The 14,598-nt window shown below is 43.5% G+C and overlaps 1 protein-coding gene across 4 annotated transcripts in view; it reads left to right on the top strand.

The window, feature by feature from the left end:
* Positions 1-8,478: 8,478 nt before the first annotated feature.
* Positions 8,479-14,598, top strand: part of CTTNBP2NL (CTTNBP2 N-terminal like) — a 57,110-nt gene continuing 50,990 nt past the window's right edge. The window contains exons 1-2 of one of the 4 annotated variants that reach the window (XM_020871504.2): positions 8,479-8,562; positions 9,344-9,451. The gene's annotated coding sequence lies outside the window, so the exon portion shown is untranslated. Of the gene's footprint in view, positions 8,617-9,343; positions 9,452-14,598 lie in introns of all 4 variants that reach the window. The other 3 variants (XM_020871501.2, XM_020871500.2, XM_020871499.2) reach the window with 3 other exon arrangements.

The raw sequence follows: 14,598 nt of genomic DNA, 5'->3' as shown, positions 1-14,598 counted from the left end.
GATTAGAGAGTAAAATTATATAACCACTCTGGAAAGAAGTAGGTAATTTCTCTTAAACATACACTAAACACTTGACAGTGAAATATATATATATATATGCAAGTGAAAAATATATATACATATATATATATATTTACACACAAAAATTTGTACACAAATATTCATAGCACTTCATTCCTAATAGTCCCTAACTAGAAATAACTCAAATATCCACCAACAGGTGAGTGGAAAAGCAAATCATGGTATATTCATACAGTGAAATCTTACTTTAGAAATAAACAGGAACAAGTTACTGCAGCAACACTGATGAAACAGGATACAAAAAAGTAGGTACTGGGACTTTTCTGGTGGTCCAGAGGCTGACTCCAGGGTCCCAAGGCAGGGAGGGGACTGGGGTTCAATCCCTGGTCAAGGAACTGGATCCCACAAACGACAACTAAAGATCACCCACGCCATGGCAAGTGAAAATTAAAGACCCCTTATGCCACAACTAAGACTCGGCACAGCTAAATAAATAAATAATTTTAAAATTAAAAAAAAATTTTTTTAAGTAAATACTGCATGACTACATTGAATGAAATTCTAAAATAGGCAAAACTAATCTATGATGATAGAAATCAGACCAGTGGTCGCTTAGGACAGGGAGTGCAGGGGAATACCTGGCGAGGGACACAAGGGAATCTTAATAAGATGGGAATATTCTATATCCTGGCTGGGGTAGAGGTCCCATGAGTGTTTACATTTGTCAAAATTTCACCAGAACTCCCTGCTGTTTGCTGACGTGGTAGCATCTGATGGTGGCGTATCTCTGGGAACTGTACACTCTAAATGAGTGCATTGGTCATATGTAAATTACACCTCAATAGGTAGTTTCTTTTTAAAAGGAAATAGAAAAACAAAATCAATTCATCTCTCTCCTGATCCTCTGTTTACATTTCTGAATAGCCCTACTGAATCTTCTTTGTGAACTCTTCATTTGGTTTGCCTTTGAAACACAGATTCCCTCAGGTTTCCATCCTCCATTCCATGCACTTGTCTCTCTTATAACCCTAGGTAGTTCCCTCACTGCTAATGGTATAACTACCACTTATTTTACCATCATTCTCAAATCTATATTTCTTGCACAGACCTCCCCCTAGAACACCAGACAGGTATATCCAAATAATAAAAAACCTATATCTTAAGCTCACCATGTCCAAAACTAAGATTGCTACACACAACCTCAAGACTGCCTTTTCTACTATATCCTTTTTTAATTTATTTTATTGACATATAGTTGATTTACAATGCTGTGTTCTGCTTCATGCTAATTTATTTCAGTTGTAGCCAACTCTTTGTGAACCTATGGACTGTAGCCCATGAGGCTCCTCTGATGATGGGATTCTCCAGGCAAGAATAATGGAGTAGGTTGCCATGCCCTCCTCCAGGGAAATCTTCTCGACCCAGGGATCAAACCCACATCTCTTCTATCTCCTGCATTGGGAGGCGGGTTCTTGACCACTAGCGCCACCTGGGCAGTTCTACTATATTCTTCAAATAAGTTGATACACTGCTAGACACACAGTAAGCACTGCGTATGTTGAATGAATGAAAGATGGAATTACTAACAGTCAAAAACTCCTTTAGATCTCCCTCTTCTATATTAATTAAGCACACAACCAACATGCTTTGCCTAATCCTGCCTTTCCCTCCCACTGGGAAGCTAGAAAGATATAACCTTCTTCTTGGCTGACTGTGAGACACTAAGCGAATTCTCATGCTCTCGGGGCCTCATAGGCATTAAATAGAAAAGGCATGCATTTGGAACCAGATAGAGGCAGATTCAAATCCCTGCCTACTGCTGATATATCTTTAGCATGTTCTTTTTAGTCTTTGAATTTCACTTTCCTTTTCCATGAAGGAGAAAGACTAATATCTATTTTAAGGTTGCTCTGAGTATTAATGGAATGGAAGGTTACCACTGCCTGGAACATAGGAAGTGTCACTAAACGTGAGTGCCTTCTCCTCCCACTCCCCACTCCCACCTCCACTCTCCCTAGAGGGAGAGGGAGGGACAACGGAGGTGGCATGCATTTCTGAATGGCACCTCCTCAGACTGACAGGCTTTATATCAAGATAAGGAAACATGTTCTCCCCTCCCCGCTTCCTCGAGTGCCACAGTCACCCAGAGAACTGTGTGCCATTGGTATTCCAGGCAAATGCACTCATCTGCAGAGGTGCTCTTATCTGATGATGCATCTGTCAGGGAAACTAGAAAAAGGAACACTGTGTTTAGAAAATATATTTTTCCCCTCCCCAGGTAATCAGGAGAAATAATGGAATTCAAATTGGAAGGACCATGAGATAAAACTCCTGCCCACCAGGTGTTTATCCCAGTTCATAAAAACCACTACTTCAAGGTAATAAAAAAAAAAAAAAAAAAAAAAACCTCCCTGCTGGGGAAGCAAATGGAACCACATGCTTCTGAAACATTTTGAGAGGAAACGGCAAACTCAGGGAGCAAACAGCAAATGCATGTCAAGCAGGGTCAGCGCAGAGTGCCTCACTCACAGACAAGGCTCTGGGAAAGGCTGGACCCCGTCAAATCACACCAGCATCAGGAGAGCACACGGACCCTCTGTCAAGTCCACAGGCCTCAGTGGGGTATGGGGAGGCTCTCTTTTACTCCTGCACCCCCACCCTAAGAATTTCACTTCATTTCCATTTCTTTAATGCTGCGCTACAAACTCAATCCCCTAGGACACTGTGCCGCTCCTTCCTTTCCCTGTTGTCCCTGAAGATAAACACAGGGCTTTTATGGTGGGAAGAGTTTGCTCATCACTAGAAGACAACGGACAGAGAGAAACAAAACCAACAAAAATGAAGACATCGTTTACTTATCTAATGAGCCCTTGTATGTAAGGTGACTAAACATCCCTGTTTGCATAGGACAGTCCTGTTTACACCTGTCCTAATATCATGATTAATAGTATCTTTTTTACTCTCAAAATTATCCATGTGCGGTCATATAGTAGAATAAGCTATTCTATTGATATGGTATTTACTTACTTTTTATCAAGCATATAAACGTTACCATATTTAACTCTGAAAGCAATTCTATGAGCTAAGAAACATTTTTAAAATAATGAAGCCAAGACATAGTGAGGTTGAGTAACTTGCCCAAGGTCGCACAGAGAGTCAGTGTCTGAGCCAGGATTTGAACCGAGGCAGTCTGGCTTCAATGTCCTTTTTCTGTTGTTGTTCTAGAGATGTTTGGCTTCTTTTACTTATTTTTTAAAACAAAACTTTTTATTCTGTATTGGGGTATAGCCGATTAACAATGTTGTGGTAGTTCCAGTGAATAGTGACGAGACTCAGCTATACATACATATGCATCCTTTCTCCCCCAAGTCCCCTCCCATCCAGGCTGGCATCAATGTCCTTGTTCTTAACCACAATAGTAGGCAAGCTATGACAAAGCTTTAAGAAATCACTTGCTCTTTCATTTGATAAATATTATTCATGCCAACTATGTGCAGACACTATGTGACAAACTACAAATACCCCATGCACCAGGCAGACTCCCTGCTTTCAAGGAACTGTTAGTAATGGGAAACACAGACACAAATAAAAGGATGGGAGTACAGAGTGTATTGAGAACAAATAGAAGGGAGTAGGTGGGCGCGGTACACGGCATCTAAATCTGGCCTTAAGAGATCACAGAAAGCTTCCTGGAGGAAGTGACATCTGAGAAGAGTCCTAAAGAAAGAGTAAGTTAGCTGGACTGGAAGAACCAAGAAAAGGCAATGCAGGCAGACAGCACAGCAAAGAGGCCTAAGGCCAAAGAGATAAAGTAAGAGAATTCAAATAGTTCAACAGAGGTCTAATACTGCCTGGGGCCAGGGCAGCAGCAAAAGTTGGAGCTGAAAATGCAAGTAAGCAGAGGCTGGACCAAAAAGGGATGTCATACTCACATTTACACTTTATCATGAAGGTAATGGGAAACTCTTGACTTTCTAGGAACTCAAGCAGGGGTGGTTTGCTCACTCAGTCATGTCCGACTCTTACGACCCCATAGACTGTAGCCCACCAGGTTTCTCTGTCCATGGGATTTCCCAGGCAAGAATACTAGAGGAACTTAAGCAGAGAAGTGACCCGTTCAAACTTTCACTTTAGAAAAAAATTACTATGGTTGCCATGTAGAAACGAATTGAAGGAGGAAGAGGCAGAGCAGACGCAGGAAACCCAGACAGAAGGCTGCTTCCAGGATCCATAGCAGAGGTGAAGGCAGCTTGAACTAAGGTAGTGATAGGAAATGCGGAGAGACAGGGTGGATTAGGGAAGCAGAACGGACAACACTTCATGGTTAGTAGGATGAGGTGACTGGGAGGAAGGGAGGGTGAATGCCATGGAGGTGACCTATTCTATCTGAGTCTGGAGCTTGAGTCATGCATTTATTTGAGACTCCTCCAAGCAGAGGTGGTAACTGAAACATCAGATTAGATGGCTCACCGAGGTCAGTGTATAACGTGGGAAGAGAAAGAAATGGCCATAAAAAGAATGGGAAGGAGAGGTAGGAAACCAATGAAGAAAGGATGATGTCATCATAGACACCAAGGGAAGGAGAACGGCGTCTGCAGGGAGCACAGTTAAGGCCCGGACACAACCACATGGTTCGTCAACAAGATGGTCATTGGAAATCTTAGCGGAGCAGTTGCACAGTGAGGCATGAGTGAGACTATAATGATTGATGGAAGGATAGAAAGTGAGGATGGGTCTCAAAAAGCCTGGCATTAAAGGAAAGCAGAGAGTGGGGGAGGTGGGAGTGGGGTCAGGTTCCAGATCAGAGACCCAATTCCCTGCTTTCTTACTGAGTCCTCTCCCTCCCTAATCCTGCCCGGTTCTGCTGATAAATGCTAGAGGAGAGGACCTCCCTGGTGGTCCGGTGGTTAAGAATCCTCCTGACAGTGCAGGGGACCCAGGTTCGATCCCTGGCCTGGGAAGACTCCACGTGCAGCGGGGCAATCAAGCCCATGCACTGCAACTACTGAAGCCCACACGCTCTAGAGCCCACGCTCTTCAACAAGAGAAGCCACCACAATGAGAAGCTCACAGACCATAACTAGAGAGTATCCCCCACTCACCGCAACTGGAGAAAGCTCTCGAGCAGCAACGAAGACCCAGGGCAGCCAAAAATAAATAAAATTTTTAAATTTTTAAATATTATAGGAAAACAGATGGCTGTAATAGAAATAGTTAAGAAATCTCACTAAGTTTATATTACCATTTTCCTGTTTTATGGTACTAAAATCACCTAAAGAAGCCCCTCATGGGCTTCATTCCTGATGGCATTTTCTGCTTGGCTGGCAGCCATCAGGGCAGAACTAGCATTCATCTCCATTAGCATCCATGTAGGAGACCATCTGTCTCAAGTGGATTATTAGTATTCCTGAGACCACCCAAATGGGTCAGTGAGTCCCTTTTGGATACTTCCTCAACTTCAAGATCATTTATTTGATTAATTCCCAGGGCCCAGGCACTGTTCCAGGAATTAAGGATTAAAAAGTGAGTAAATCATTTTACTTACTGGGTAATCATCCTAAGTGGACTTTTCAGGAGGTTCACCTGAAGTTTCTGGACTTTCCAGGTACCTCCAAGGGTATGAACCTAGGTTTTCCCTAAGAGGGTTTGCAGTGGGTTGAAATAGGTCATAAAAGCCTTTATTTTCCACCAAGGAACTCAGGATTATTACCACAGTTGGATACTAGGAGAAACTGATTTATAGAGCACTTTTTATAAACAGTGCACTTTCATTCATTCATTCATTCATTCAATCAATAAACATTCATAGAACACACCTACTGTGTACCAGGTACTGTGTTGAGATATTGGAGATAAGAATCATGAGCAAAATAGAGGTGAGTTCTGTCCTCATGGAGCATACAAAAGGCTTGTGAAAAGCCACACTAATCAAAATAACTGCTCAAGTGTATAATTACAAATCATAACACATGCTACGAAGGCAAAACATTAGAACTTACTCTGTTGGGCTAAGGAAACTTTCCTGATAAGGTGGCATTGAGATAAGGTCTGAGGATTGAAAGAGGTAGAGGGTTGAAAGAACAGTCCAAGAACACACAGTAACATTAGTGAAGACTCTGAGGAACAGAAAAGCGGCCATCACTGAAGAAAAAAATTAACTCTGACACTTGTTAAAATGGTAGAGAAGACTTCCCTCAGGACTACTAGGAAAGTGTCAAGGCTACGGCAACAGGGAAGAGAGATCAGTTTCAACTCCAAAATCAAACGGAGGAAAAGGGATTTATAGCCCCAAAGCAGAGTGAGGGACTCAGTGGTTAGAAAATCACTAAGCAGAGACATCAAGGATGGGGGATTCTTGCTAAACTGACTTAACAGGATTCCTGCTGAAGGCAGGCCAAGGACTAAAGATCAAAGGTGAAGGATGAAGCATTTCATCAGATACGAAGGATATGGACTCACTTAGCAGGATTCTTGCTAAAACTGGGCTGTGCAGGCCCAGCATGGCCAAAGGGTGAGAGTGAGTGACCAATGTCAAGACTTAAACTAAAGCCTGACCAAAGTTTGCTCAAGGAGAGTTTTTGTCCCCAGTTGTCCAGGGCATAGAGAGCAATGAGGATTCTAGATGATTCATCTAGAATGTGTAATTATACACATTATATATCTAGAGGATCTAGATGATTCTGGAGAGAGAAGCAGAAGCCAAGTAATGAGGGCTTTGTGAACAGAGCTATCCTAAGATCACTGAATAGTTTTCATTGAGAGGAAGGGTTGTGACATGATCAGATTATGTTTTCCTAAGATCTGCACAGCATGCTGTGTGGAGAATGGACTGGAGGGGGCAAGAATGAAGGCTAGAAGACCACATAGAAGACTGCCACTGCCCTGAAGAAACAAGGTGATGGACAGACCAAGATGGTGATGGAGGTAGGAATAGAAGTTATGAAGTTGAAGTATTCAGGAGGAAAAATTGACAGGTCTTTAAAAAAAAAATTTGACAGGTCTTGGTGATAGATAGGTGGCAAGGAGAAAAATTATCAATAAAACTCCCGTTATCTGGCTTCTTCTTTACTACAACCCTGTGAAACACAATATTATTTCTCAATTTATAATAAGGGATTTGAAACTCAAAGTAGTTAATGACATGCCCAGGCCACACAGCTAGTGTGTCTGGCTCTCAAGTTATTCACTTTCCACAATGCTACCCGGGAGTCAACCTTGTGGAAGGTTCTACTCCCTTTTGTGCCTTGAAAGCTACACCTAGTTAGTACCTTGAGCATCATACTTCACTCACAACATTCCCTATTTGCCTAAGCAGTAGGAAAATAAATGAAATATTATCACAGAAGCTGCTGCAGTTTGAATCAGTTGACCTCCAAGGACAGTACAAATAGATTCCTCTGTTAGAGAAAATATCTTCATGGGCTTATCTGACTATGAAAATTGAGGGTCCCCTGGATAGAACTGAGATGAGAAAGGCTTGCAGTAAGTAATTAAATCACTCTGCATAAGAAAGAAGAATTTTACAGCAGGTAGTTTGGCCATCATTGTAACCTTAGCACCTGGCATACCAGAGCCAGTGTATATTTTTGTCGACACTCTTGAGTTAGGGCCCAGCAATCTGTGGTTTATCAAGACCCTCAGGTATTTCTGATATACCTTCAAATCTGAGAACCTCAAATCTTTAAAAACCTTTTTAACACTGCCCATACCACACAAGGCCCCCAAATCCTCAGTGAACAGCTGCTGCACACAACAATCTTTTGTTAGTAATGCTTTGGACAACAAAGGACAGCCATTCCAGACTTTCTGACAATGATCAGCAGCAAGGAAAGTCCAGGCCAAGGTTAGAGAATCAGCTGCAGCTCAAAAGGTCCCAAGAGCAAATGTGAGACAAATGCTCAAATGTGTAATAAACACGATTTGCTTCTGAAATATTCATGCCCATTTTTTTTGGTAATAAATGGATGAATGAATGCATGTTCGCCTGTGGTTATAGCTTTCCCCCACACTTAATGCGTGGTTCTACACAGAGCACATCTAGCCAACCAAAGCAGCACATGCCCTGCCCACAGTGATCGGATTCAGAGTTGAATACATGGTCTAAGCAGAACCAAGAAGACAGAGTGGGACTTTCCTCAGACTTCTGAGGACAAAGGAGATGCTCTTTCCTATTGAATATGACTGGATATGAAGCTGGAACTCCTATGTTTATTGCCAGTTGAGGAAAAAGGCATGTCTGAAAACAGAACCAACTCTACAAAAGTAAAGTTGAACACTCCCAAGAGAGCAGCCTGGTTCTGGTGACGCTTTTGAGGAGCCAGATCAAGCCTCACGTGAAGGCAGTCTAATTCTGGATGTTTTTATCACATGAGCCAATAAAAACTACCTTTGCTAGTTTGGATGGAACTTCTGTCCTTTACATCTGGAGAAGTCCTGATTATGATGTAATACAGTGGGTTGAGTTATTTTATTTGGAAAGTGTGGCAATGGAAAGAAGAACTTGAGTCAACTAGTTATACAAATCTACCTCCCCTCAAGACTGTGAGTGCCCTGAGGTCTGGAATGGTGTGTTATTTCTTGTGGTAATGACAACAGGTACTCAAGGATAGTTTTAGAAATAAAGGGGAAGGCAGAAAAAGAAAAGGAGATGAGAAATGTACAGATTCCTCCCAATGGGGCAGGTACCCTGGATCTCCTGGTCACTTTTTTCAGGGCAGACTAGACCCTGCCAGGGACCAGCAGATGTCATGAAGCAAGAAACCAGGGCATAGAAGCTTCTAGCACCAGGTTCCCCCAAAGGGCTCCTCTAGGAAATTGCCTAGAAATGATGGTGCAGCCATAACCAGGTCATTACTTTTCCTACACATATTTCTCCCTTTTGTAAGCAACAAGAACCCATTCAGCCAACTCTGTGGTGCCTCAGCTGAAATAACAGACGAAAGGGAATGTGTAATTGGCTTTCATCAGATTGAAACCAGAGAGAAGCCCGGCTGAGCCGAAGCTCTGTTTATAGCATAGCACAGAAATTATTTACTGCTTAATGTCGGGCCATGTGTGAGGAAGAAGGGGGAACAAGGAGGACAGGAAGGAAGACCAGCCTTCCAGCCAGCTTCAGTCCCTCTGGCAAGGCTACTCAGCCCAGTGCTTTGTCTGAGGAGCCAAAAGAGACAGAAGGGGGTCTGGCCCCAGACTATTAGGGAAGAAGTTACCTGGGGCAGAGGAGAAACAGGAAGGGAGACAGAAAAGGGAACGGTTGGAAGGGGGTGGGGGGTGGGGGAAGTTAACCGTTAATGAAATAAGTCAACTTACCAATAAAAATCAGTAGCCAGTTGATAGCTCCTGCCCGCTGCCCACCATGAGTCTGCATGAACACTTGGAAATAACAACCAAAACATGAATCTCATCATACATAACATCAACTCATCATCAGGTATGTGCTTCTCAATTATAATTTAATAATTTCAAAGATTAGAATGAAAATGAAAACTTGAGATTTATCCAAAGGGACACACAGTATTCTTCCAGGGACCTATGACTAATCTGTGTTTTGGGGGTGAAGCTGCTGCTGCTGCTGAGTCGCTTCAGTCGTGTCCGACTCTGTGCGACCCCACAGACGGCAGCCCACCAGGCTCCGCCGTCCCTGGGATTCTCCAGGCAAGAACACTGGGGAGGGGTTTAAATTGACTCAGATCTTTGGGAAATTTGGTGGGTGATTTGGGAACTCCATGATTTTTCTCATCTATTTCCAGGAATTTTCTATCCGGGCTAGATTGTACCCCATTTACCTTCCCTTTTTACCCCTCAGTGAGCTGTGTATACCCCATCTAGGCCCTTCAGCTTTAGGGGAACATGTGAATTCCACAGAGGATGAGGGAGACAGGACTCAGGGTCCTCTGGGTGCTCTTCCCAAGGCCCCTAACAGCAATACTGTTGTGTGGTTCCCAGGGAGCTGCCCTGTTATGTGTCTCTCCAAGCAAACTGTCCTAGGATCCAACGGCCTATGGCCTTGGATTTTTCATTGCCATCCTATGTCAGGAGCCTATCTATGGATCTGGAGATCCAAAAACACCACATGGCCCTAGTTTCCTGGTCCTGGGGAAGGGCTGAGGCAGTGCCAGTAATGGAAAGAACGGTGAATCACATGGTGCTGGGCTCAGTCCACTTCTACCACCCACAGCTCCATGAGGCAATGGTGGAATGGAAAGAGCTGGCATTGAAGACCAGAGGACCTACTATTTGGTCTCAGGCAAGCTCCTCAGTGACCCCTTTCTTAAACTACCTAAATCTCAGTGATCTCATCAATAAGTTATCATGATTTTTTTTTTTAAGATTTGCTGGGAGGATGAAAAGAAATAATGTGCCTGGTGTGAAGTAGGCACTAAATAACCGGTTGATGTCATTATCATCATATTGTTATGTGACCTTTGGCAAGACACGTAACTTCCCTGAACTTGCTTTCTTTCTCTTTTTTAAGATGAATTTATTTTTGGCTGTGTCGGGTCTTAGTTGCAGCACACAGGATCTTTTGTTGCGGCGCCCGGACTCCGTGGTTGTGACATGGGCTTAGTTGCCCCACGTCATGTGCGTGGGCTCTTGGTTCCCTGACCGGGGATCAAACCTGTGTCGGAAGGTGGATTCTTAACCACTGGACCACCAAGGAAGTGCCTAAACTTGCTTTCACGTGAAACATGAGAAGTAATAATAATTACCTCCTAAAATGGTCTCAAAGGAATAGATGGATTATATATGTAAGGATTACTTTATATTACATGTAATATATGTGAAGCACCTGGTACAGTGCCTGGTACATAGGAGACCCAGAATATTAGATTCTTTTTCTTTCCCAACCTCCCCCTGTGAAGTCCAAGGTAAGAGTTTCCTGGCTCTCGCACAGTCAAGCTGGCCCCAACACTTAGCTAAAAACCAGAAGAATCTGCCCCTGAAGGGGGTTTTTCCCGACTGCTGGCCCTTGGAGCCCCCCACCTGCTGCGCTCTCAGCCCACGCCCTTGGAAGGAAAAACCATCGAGGGAGGCGCTCCGCGGAGTGCGCGCGGACGGCCGAGAGGGAAGCCGACAACTGCAGGACTCGTCGCCCAGCACTAGGGGGCACAATAAGATCGAGAAGACAGTGAGGGCCACGCCCGGAAACTTCTCCGCTTCTCCTGCGCTCTAGCGGGTCGGGCGATCCTAGGTGGAAGGCAACCCTAAGGACTACTCAGAAAGGCCTTTGTGGGAACAAGTAATGGGAGAAAACGTAGGGAGTCGTGGAGACAGCACACCAGCCTTCCCACTTAAGCCTGGTCCCGGCAGAAAGAGCTCTCTCAGGCTTCTATTCTGCAACCTCAGGATCCCCTCCTGGAGAAGCCAGATGGGGGCTCATAAGGAACCAGCAGGTAGGAAGAGACACGCCAGGTCACTTTTCCCAGTCACTCCAACTTTCACATCTAGCTCACCCAGCATCTTAGTAAGTCTCAGTGGGTCACAGCTAGAAGGAGACTTATAGAGCCCCAGATGGTCAACCAACCCTTAGATGTTCAGCTGCAGGGCTTGGGGCCCAGAGAGGAGAAAGAGCTTGAGCAAGATCTCCAAATAGTTTACCATCCCTCATAGAATTTACCAAATACTTTCATGCCCATCATCTCACTTGGATAGTCACAACCACTTGAAGGAACTATGATTCCATTTAAGAAATGAGGAAACTAAGGCTCAGGTAAGTGCCAATATCTTGCCTCTTCCCTACTAAGTTTTCACTTGCCACCCACTGTTCTCTTCTCTCTTGCCTTCCCCAGAAGATTGCTGTTCAGCTCCAAGTATTCTAAAAATCAAATTTTAAAATATTCATTGCATTCCCTGTCTTCCTAACCCATCTAGTATGACAGAGAGATGATAGAGCATAGTAATTATGAGGGTGGACTTAGGAGTCAGGTCTGAGTAAATATTCCATGTTCATCTCTTATGAATTCCATGACCATGGACCTCTTTGTGCCTCAATTTCCTTATCTGTAAAATAGGAATATTCACTTCTCGTTCCTGGAATTCTTTTAAGGGTTAAATGAGATGTACTCTGAAGCAATTTCATAGTGCCTGCCATATAGTAAAGGCTTGAGAAATGCTTCTAGCATATATAATTATCATATAATTATAGAACTGAAAGATCTTTAGGAATTAGGTCGCTAATTTCATGCTATTACCAGTGAAGCTAAATGGAGATAAGTGGGGGGTGTTACTTTGTGAAGTAGTTTTGCATACCCGTTTGAATGTTTCCCATCCCTGCCCTCTCAAATCCTCAGAATGTGAACTTTCTTTGAAATGAGATATTTGCAGATATAATGAGGTAAGATGAGGTTAGGATCCTAGATTAGGATGAGTTCTAAATCCAGTATGACTGTTATCCTTAGAAGAGGAGAAGACATATAGAGACATTAAGTCACGGAGGGGAAAATGCCATGTGAAGATAGAGGCAGAGAATAACGCGATTCAGCTACAAGCCAAGGATTGCCAGGAACCCTCATAAGCTAGGAGAGCAGTGTGACCCTCCATAAGCCCACTCCCACCAACACCCCTCACCAAGGAACCAACCTTGTCAAAACCTTAATTTCAGACTCCTAGCCTCCTGACTGAGAGAGATACATCTCTGTTATTTTAAATCACCCCGTTTATAGGTCAGTTTGTTACAGCAGCCCTAAGAAACTACAGTTTGTGACGGAGAACTCCAGCAGAAGTCACAAATTTTTCTTTTAAATTTCCAGTTTCTCCCTCTTTTACTCTATCATTGCCTCCCCCAAACCAGCAATAAACATTCATAGTACACCTACCTAGGAGGTTTACTCATTTGGAGAAAAATTAACACACACTATAATCTTTAGTGCTTCTTACTAAATTGTTACCTGACACACAGTAGGCTTTTAATAAATACTACTGGCAAGTTGATACAATAATAGATATAAAAATTGTATGTTGTGTTATGCAACTTTAGGAAATTATTACAAACCCACTTTCTACCTCTTTGTACACCTGTGTGCCTGACTCTAAATTTATTTACACATTTTATCCAGTTGAAGAATCACTGAACTTCAAATTCACAGGCTCCGGCCATGCACTAGCTCCAGGGGTGATGAATTAAAGGGATAATAATCTGAATACCCTCAGGACTCAATCCTACAAGGCAGGGATGATCTCATTCTTGCTGGGTCCTCCCACACTCAGAGGAAAGTCAGCAGGAGCTCAGAAAATCTGGGGAGCCGCCAGTTGCTATGAAGGAAGTAGGTGCCAGGTCAGCCTGGGAGTAGAATGGGTAGTGGTGGGTTAACAAAGGGAAGGAGGGGAGGAGGGGCGAGCTGATTCACTGGGACAACTCTTAGAGTGACTCAGAAGCCAGCAGAAAATAGCCTGTTCTCCTACATCTGCCTCACTGTCGGGCAATGAGGCACTTCCTCATTGCACACCCATAAGGCAGGGCAAAAGGGCGGAGGAGGAAATGGAATGTTTCAAATTCGTGGACCTAGTCCAGCACTTAAACTCTGTGTTTTTAACCATTCCAGACTTTTTTTTTCAAGTGAAGTCAGTATTTGTTGAACACCTACTATGTCCCTGGCCCTTCATCTTGCCTTTCAGGACACAGGAAATGATGTCTTTCTGAAGTTCTGTATTTCCTATTTGTTACTTCAGAAGCACCTGAGCTGCTGTTGAGCCCTTCGGTACAGTTCTCTGGTCCTTCATATATACGTACAGAGGACATTCTCAAGCCAGCAGTCAATAGAGGGAGACATGGAGCCCATTTCTGTTTCTGATGCTGGTTTGAAGTCATCCAGACCCACTCTGAACCAGCCCTCCTCTTGAGAGCCGAGCGCATAGGGAGCAGAATATAGCACAGAGTTGGAATCCACATCCTTGTCGGAAGTTCTTTGTTTTCCATTTACTCGTTCTATGGCTTTACTTGATTTTTCTGAATTTCTCTCTTCTCTGTAAATAGGCACCAATGGTCTATCTTACAGGTTAGGAAAGGTTTTACATTTGGTATGTATGTGTGCGTGCCTGCTCAGTTGTGTTCGACTCTTTGCGACCTCATGGACTGTAGCCCACCAGGCTTCTCTGTCCATGAAATTCTCCAGGCAAGAATACTGGAGTGGGTAGTTGTTCCCTTCTCTGGGGGATCTTCCCGACCCAGGAATCAAATTCATGTCTCCTGTGTGAAGATTAAATATCATTATATGGAAATAACTTGCAGGAATGGCAACCTAGACATCTTATTAAAAAACAGAGACATTACTTTGCCAACAAAGGTCCATCTAGTCAAAGCTATGTTTTTTTCCAGTAGTCATGTATGGATGTGAGAGTTGGACTATAAAGAAAGCTGAGCGCCAAAGAATTGATGCTTTTGAACTGTGGTGTTGGAGAAGACTCTTGAGAGTCCCTTGGATTGCAAGGAGATCAAACCAGTCCATCCTAAAGGAAATCAGTCCTGAATATTCATTGGCAGGACTGATGCTGAAGCTGAAACTCCAATACTTTGGCCACCTGATGCAAAGAACTGACTCATTTGAAAAGACCCTGATGCTGGGAAAGAGTGAAGGCAGG

This window comes from Odocoileus virginianus, unplaced genomic scaffold, assembly GCF_023699985.2.
Source record: "Odocoileus virginianus isolate 20LAN1187 ecotype Illinois unplaced genomic scaffold, Ovbor_1.2 Unplaced_Contig_8, whole genome shotgun sequence".
Taxonomy (NCBI): Eukaryota; Metazoa; Chordata; class Mammalia; order Artiodactyla; family Cervidae; genus Odocoileus; species Odocoileus virginianus.
This window is presented reverse-complemented; position numbering and strand designations above follow the sequence as displayed.